Raw genomic sequence first — 8,027 nt, forward strand, 5'->3', positions numbered from 1 at the left:
TGTGGGGGATATTGGGGCCATGTGAACCTTACTAGTGTTTATGTACCCTTTAATGCTCTTAATCCACTTAACATCTGGGATAATCATTCCAAGCAACGTCGACCTAGCTTCCAACATGAACGTGGTGGAGTAATTATTATTGAGGAATCCTTAAGCTTTGTGAAGGTCCACCTCTCTCTTAGCATCACAAGCGATCTCTCTATCTTACACTCATCCACTACTGAACAACTTACTTCTACTCAAGCACAAGGTCAAGAAGATGTCAAACATGAACAACCTCAAGATATGGGTTGGATCATTTATACAAGTAAGATAAAAGATTTCTCTAAATAAGTTATAATTTGTATGAAAATTTTGTATTATGGTGGGATCGTGTTACATTGTTTTTTTAAATATGTATATTTTAATGTGTGAAAAAAGCTTGAAAATTTGTGAGAATTTTGAAAAAGCATACTTTCCTTCTTTTTTATCTGTGACTTTTCATTATGCTTTTTATAGCAGTCCTTTGTAATGTACCTTGGTTTGTTGTAGTAATAATTGCATTTTGATTTCTTTGCTAATCATCTCAGTTTCTCTGACTCCCCCTATCTTTAGAGTGGCCTCTTCCACCTGTTTGTACATTAGATTCATGTTGTTGTTGCCCATGATTTTTGTTTCCAAAACGGCTTCCAATATAGCCTACATGTATCTCTAGATGATCTGCCTCTACCTCTCTGCATGTATCTGAGTAGAAGGCCTTTGTAATGTACCTCTCCCAATATTCATCTCAAGGAGATGCTCATATGTGAGTTTCTAGATAAACCTTTCCCAATATTCATCTCTTGATGGGTGAAGAGAGCAATCAGCTCCTAAAAATCAAGAAAGTTCCCTCGAACTCTAATGGACATCTGAAATTGGCTATATTCCTTGCCAAGACCATTCAAGGTCATCGATATCATGTCATCACTATCTATGGTCATCTAAGAAAAGAAAGGGTATCTCTACAAGACTTCATGGAGAGGGGATGGTGTGTTTCACCACTTCTAGAGGAATTTCTTTCATTAGATTTTATTTCTAGGTGAAAAAATCCTAAACTTTATTGATCAAGGCTATCAAATTCTCAGGGGTGAGTGTGTTTCACCACTTCTAAAGGAATTTCCTTTATGTCAGATTGTATTTCTAGGAGAAAACATCCTAAAATTTATTGATCAAGGCTATCAAATGCTCAGGGGTGAGGTCTTGGGCAATAAACATTGGCTTAGGTTCTTCATCTAGGCTACGTCTTTAACCTTGGAGGGCTAGGTTCATAAGAGGCATGAGGCTCTCTGCTCGGGCTCCTATGAGCTTTCTCCCCATGGTGTAGTTTTTCTTCCTGATCTACCTCATCCTTGACTTTATTGGGCTTCCATCCACCAGCAGCTCGGTAGAGCTTGGCTTGCTTAGAGCTTATGGGATCCTCACAACCTTTATTGGCCACTATATTTGGCCTAAAGTGTGACCTTATTTAGGTCAGCTTCCCACTATTTGGATTAGGTCTCATATGAATCCACAACCTCAGCATAGTGCAAAGACAGTGAGAGAATACTTGTTAGGCTTTCTATGTGGTTTTCTCCTCCTTGACCATGTGACTGAGGGCAATGCACACAAATCACTTGATACTCTTGGCTTGAAGTCATTGTTTGCTCCCAAAAGGGACATGCTGCACACTAAGCACGAACATGGATGCTATTTTTTTCCCATCTAGTCTTGCAAATCTTCTTCCAAGCTGTGTGGATAAATACTCATATTCTCATGGACATAAGAATGCACTTGGGGTGCTCTTAGCTCTATCTCACCTTTGCTTTGCATGGAGTGATTGGTGACTATCACTCAAAGCATGGCAAAGTTGATGAGTTCATGTTCCTACTCTCAGTCAAGATCCTTGGTAAGAGATAGGGAGGATATGGTTAGGATCGCTAGGTGACTTGTGGTCACCTTGGGATCCTAGAAGGTGACTTGTGGTCACCTTCTAGGCTACCAAACCTAGACTTAACACTCTCTCACTAATTTCTTTCTCAGAATACAACAATAGACAAAAAATGATGAAGACATTGTACATGCAAGCTTTGTCTTATATTGCAAAGATGTATTATTAAATGATAAGGCTTATAATAATGCTCACTTAATTAGAGCAAAACAAAGTAACAAGAATATAATAGCATCAACTATAATTGGATTGGAACTCTTCCTAATGATCAGTATTTATAGGTTTCTAGTGCCACATGACACATGCTAATTGGGCCCACTGTAGTGCTCTTGGGTTTCTCTCGGATTGTTTCTCAGCTAGCTCTAACTCCTGATGGATCCCTTCATTTTGTGCTTCTTGGTGTGCCCCTTTGCTTGTGAGATACTCCTCAAGTAAAGTTTGGTTTCATCCATTTGGCCCTGGATCATTTTGTCAGATTTGGTCTTCTAACCTCTGCTTTGATGCTTTAACAAACTTTTATGGAAGAGTATCTATGATTTCTAAGACATGAGTTGAATCCTTAGAGTTGTCAAGATCTTGAAAAGGCTTGTAGTTTGGTCTTCACATTGATGAGAATGTATTGACCCATAGGATGATTCTTCCTTGTTTCCAAATTTATTTTCAAGGATTGGCTACATTTGCACATGTAAATGTGATTGGTTTCCCAATCATGATCTAGCCTTGATTCTCTCATGTAAGGCATTCTGAGGATCATTGTATATAGCCCTCTTTCGTGGTAAAAACTTAGCATGAAGGTCCGAACCTTTTCATCTTGCAGAGCCTAAGGGTTTAGCTACGTTCCCAAGAATAAGCTATACCATGAGGCTACCTACATGAGTGGTGGACTTGCCCAACAAGATCCTTCGTGATTATGGTGACATAAGCACTACCATCAAAGGTTTTGGTGACATAAGAAATACATAAGAAGTGACGAAGATCGTCATTCCTTTCTATAATAAAGATAACACAACATTCATATTTTCACTTTCAAAGTAGTGACCTAGCTTGTTCATGGACACTTTTAAATGTCCTTTGGTTTTGGTTAGGGAAGGAGGGTGATCAATGTGGCATAGCTCATCCTCCTCCTCTTTAGGTTTAGGTTCAACTATGTGAGCTCTTAGATCCCCATTCATCTAAAGAGACAATTCTCTCCAAATTTATGAATTTCCTTGCAAGAATTTATTGAAACTCCAACTTCCAAGGATAAGAAGACTATGAGGCCTGCTATATCTAACAAGAAATATTCACATTAGATTGGTTTATACTCGCTCTAGGCTGCCAATGTTTAAGGGATGATACTAGGCTAGACTTTCCAATATGTAAGGGGAAGTGCCTCGTTAGGGGGAAACAAAATGAATTCTTCACTAATCACGTCAAAGAAAATGTTACGATGACTGTGATGAACTTGCCTCCTAGCTTTGCCTCCCCTTGAGTCCTTCTTCACTACATCTAGCAAATGTGGAATATGGTTCTAGAGGTAGAGGCTCTAGAATGAAGACCTATGGTTGTCTCCCACCTTGCCTCCTAGATTTTTCCTCCCCTTGAGTCCTCCTTCACTGCACCTAGAAAATGTGGGATATGGTTGGATTAGTTCCAGAGGTAGAGTTTCTAGAACGTAGACATATGGCATTGACTATGAGGAGACATTCAACCCAATAATGAGAATGGAAACTATGAGAGCTGTCATTGCTATGGTGGATGCAAAGAAAAGAGTTGGTCTTTATATCATATGGATGTAAATAATGTATTCTTACATGGTGATTTAAGGGTTGGTCTTTACATTATATGCATGTAAAGAGAGTGATGCACATCTAGATTTTGTTTTGTAGGTTATACAAAGCCTTGTATAGATTGACAACACCCAGAACATGGTCAAACAAGATCGGGGAGTATCTTGTTACCATTGGATTTTTGATATCCAATGCATATTTTTCACTTTATGTGAAAAAGATAGATAGAGGGATCATGGTGATTTATTGCATAACTTGATTATCACACTGGTGATAGTAGTGATGTTAACAAACGTGATGTGAGAATGCTTTTAAAGTAGAAGTTTCATATAAAAGATTTATGTGAGCTGCGGTATTTTCTTGGTGTAGAGGTGGTGAGATCACCTTTTGTTGTTTTATAGTAGGTATGAATTGAACGTTTTACAACAGGTATCGGTGCCATTGAAGTAAAACACTAAGCTTTGTATAGGACCCCACTTTGTATAGGTTCATAATGGTGGATATGTTGATCCAACTGACCATACTAGGCTAGATTTGAACTATGTTATTAGACTTATGAGTCACATTTATGTAGGCTCCCCCCAAGGAAGCCACACCTCGATATAGCTAGACAAAGTCTCAGACACATAAGTTCACTGTTGATTATAGACTTTTCTATAAAGTTGGTTGAGAGCTACAATAGGTGTGCTCATTGGGCTTGTAGTGTTGTGGATAGGAGATCTATAGGCATATTTATGTTTTCTTTTGGGAGTGCTATTGTGTTAAATAGCAAGGAACAACTGACAACTGCCTTGTCGAGTAGTATAGGGTTGCTACTATGGAAGCTTATGAGGTAGCTTGGTTTCAAAAGCTACTTGGTGCTATGGGTGAGTCCGTGTCGATAGGTCCATTATCATTTATTATGACAACGTTAGTAGCATATAGTTGGCTAGTAACCGAGTCTATCATACTAGGATGAATCACATTGAGCCTATCATGCTAGGTAGAACTGGTGGCATAGCAGCTTCAGCTTCACTTTCAACACCTCCTCCATCCCCACATCATCATGTTGCCTTTTAGTGTGAGAGGGGACCCTTCCAACACCTGTGAAGATGTCGACGGAGAAGAGGGTCTCGTGGTCTTGGTCGTGGGAGGGGGGGCAAGGGGCATGTGGGTGAAGGCACTCAGATGTCTTGTGCCTGCTGATGAATATATCTTGGTTCCTATCGTACACGTTGAATGCATCCAGGAGCTTCTCCTCCTATCGTACACGTTGAATGCATCCAGGAGCTTCTCCTCCTATCGTACACGTTGAATGCATCCAGGAGCTTCTCCTCCTCCTCGTCTTCTTCTTGTGGATGCTGCGATTGTCTTCCTTCTGTTTCTGCTCAGACGAGTGAGTCTACAAGCCCAAGGGAGAAAATAGATAGAGTGGTCGTGTTAGGTATGTTGGTGAGTCGGCCACCCCTTCCCATTCGCTACCCAACAGCCCTTTTCTTCCCTCTCTCTACATGGCGGGCCTGGTGCGCAGGTGCTAGGCCCTCATCGATCATGTGGAGAAGAGAGGATGTGTTGTTGGCAGTGGACTTCTACTCAATAGTACGCGGCCTTGCACTTCTTTTTGAGAGACCATATCCCAGTAGTCGTCTGCAAGACTATATGTGATGTAGAAAAGAATGAGCTCATGCATACTCTCTCCTACAAATATTGTCTTCTTTCTCATTCAAGAAGTTTAATGCCTTTGGATTATAAGATAATCCATGCTTTACTTGGGCATTATCAAGTTTCTCACATTGTTCTTGTCGCCAATTACTAGTAAAGAACTTGTAGTATTTTTATAATTAAGTGCATATTAAAAAGTCTCTTGCAACTATACAAACATTGTTCTTACCTCCATTGATGCTAGTTTAGACTTATGATATTCATCAATGTTTTTACTTGGGTATTAAATGATTTTCCCACAATGTTCTTGTCTCCAATTCCTAGGAAAGAACTTGTAATATTTTTATAATTAAGTGCATACTAAAAAGTTCAATAAATTATTTATAAAGTTTCATCTACATATAGTTATTTCAATAAAATTATTACATTTTAACCAAGAATAAGCTTATAAGAACATAGAGTAAGCTTATAAGAGAATAGAAATTTAGATAGTGGAATGACTAAGCCACATATACTATAAAAATCCTTAAACATTAGCACAATTTAAGTCTAGAATTAAACTTGCATTACAAGTACAATCTAAGACAATGTCATTGAGTACAATCATTAAATTAAACATTTGATATATATCATATTAAGATATATCACAACAAACGATAGAGTGAATATAAATTTAAACAACTTATAATGGTATGCAAAAACCTAAATCTATATCTTTAAACTTAAAAATGATTTTTTATTAAAAATATATTTGTCCTTTTAATCACAATAAGATATTTTTTAAAAAAAATCATTTAGCCAAACCACAATGAATATAAACATGACTATCCCTTGGTATAAAAAATAATTTCCTCTCACTTATACATTGACAAGATGCAAACTCTATTAGATGATTACTTGATATAGACATAGAATATATAGGCTTGACAAAATATGTGCCAAAAGATGAATTCACATGTATATACTCAAAGCATAAATCTAATCTCAAAGAGACAAGTGCCTAAAACTATTGAAAATGCAAATGAGAACATTGTTCTATAACTTAAGAATTAAATCATTGATAATAAGAAAACTTGTCCCGATCCACCTTCTTTAGTATTTGCATTTTTAGCACATTTTTATCTTCTTTATTCCTTTCCAATAGAAACAAAGTTCTCTATCTCAAGTAATGAAGCTAGCATTCTAGGTTCTTTATAAATTAGAGGGCACTGCTTGTTGGAACTTCTCATTAATTTTAAATAGTTCTAGCTCTAACTTCTTGCATATATTTCCATGAGACGACATTCACACACTTCTTGATAAAGGATGCTTTGTTTCATCCTTTTCTAAGGCTATGTAGTTCCTTCCTTGACGACATTTACACACTTTTCTAAGACTATATTATAGTTCCTTCCTTTTTTAACTGTATAAAAACTATGGTACCTAATGCAAAAGATATATCAATACAGCCACTAAAAATAAATCAATAAAATTATTGAAACACAAGAACATGAAAACGTGGTGCTTTATTCAAATATAATAAATTGAGGATCCAATTAGCCTCCATTATTAGAAACAAATCAAGTTGGTTGAGAGCTACAATAGGTGTGCTCATTGGGCTTGTAGTGTTGTGGATAGGAGATCTATAGGCATATTTATGTTTTCTTTTGGGAGTGCTATTGTGTGAGTTAGACAGCAAACAAGGAACAACTGACAACTACCTTGTTGAGTAGTATAGGGTTGCTACTATGGAAGCTTATGAGGTAGCTTGGTTTCAAAAGCTACTTGGTGCTATGGGTGAGTCCGTGTGGATAGGTCCATTATCATTTATTATGACAACGTTAGTAGCATATAGTTGGCTAGTAACCGAGTCTATCATGCTAGGATGAATCACATTGAGCCTATCATGCTAGGTAGAATTGGTGGCGTAGCAGCTTCAGCTTCACTTTCAACACCCCCTCCATCCCCACATCATCATGTTGCCTTTTAGTCTGAGAGGGGACCCTTCCAACACCCGTGAAGATGTCGATGGAGAAGAGGGTCTCGTGGTCTTGGTCGCGGGAGGGGGCGAGGGGGATGTGGGTGAAGGCACTCAGATGTCTTGCGCCTGCTGATGAATACATCTTGGTTCCTATCGTACACGTTGAATGCATCCAGGAGCTTCTCCTCCTCCTCCTCGTCTTCTTCTTCTTCTTGTGGATGCTGCGATTGTCTTTCTTCTGTTTCTGCTCAGACGAGTGAGTCTACAAGCCCAAGGGAGAAAATAGATAGAGTGGTCGTGTTAGGTATGTTGGTGAGTCAGCCACCCCTTCCCATTCGCTACCCAACAGCCCTTTTCTTCCCTCTCTCTACATGGCGGGCCTGGTGCGCAGGGGCTATGCCCTCATCGATCGTGCGGAGAAGAGAGGATGTGTTGTTGGTAGTGGACTTCTACTCAATAGTACGGGGCCTTGCACTTCTTTCTAAGAGACCATATCCCAGTTTGCAAGACTATATGTGATGTAGAAAAGAATGAGCTCATGCATACTCTCTCCTACAAATATTGTCTTCTTTCTCATTCAAGAAGTTTAATGCCTTTGGATTATAAGATAATCCATGCTTTTACTTAGGCATTATCAAGTTTCTCACATTGTTCTTGTCGCCAATTACTAGTAAAGAACTTGTAGTATTTTTATAATTAAGTGCATACGAAA

The sequence above is a fragment of the Cibotium barometz genome, chromosome 13, assembly GCF_041138505.1.
Source record: "Cibotium barometz isolate CiBa-2024 chromosome 13, ASM4113850v1, whole genome shotgun sequence".
Lineage (NCBI taxonomy): Eukaryota > Viridiplantae > Streptophyta > Polypodiopsida > Cyatheales > Cibotiaceae > Cibotium > Cibotium barometz.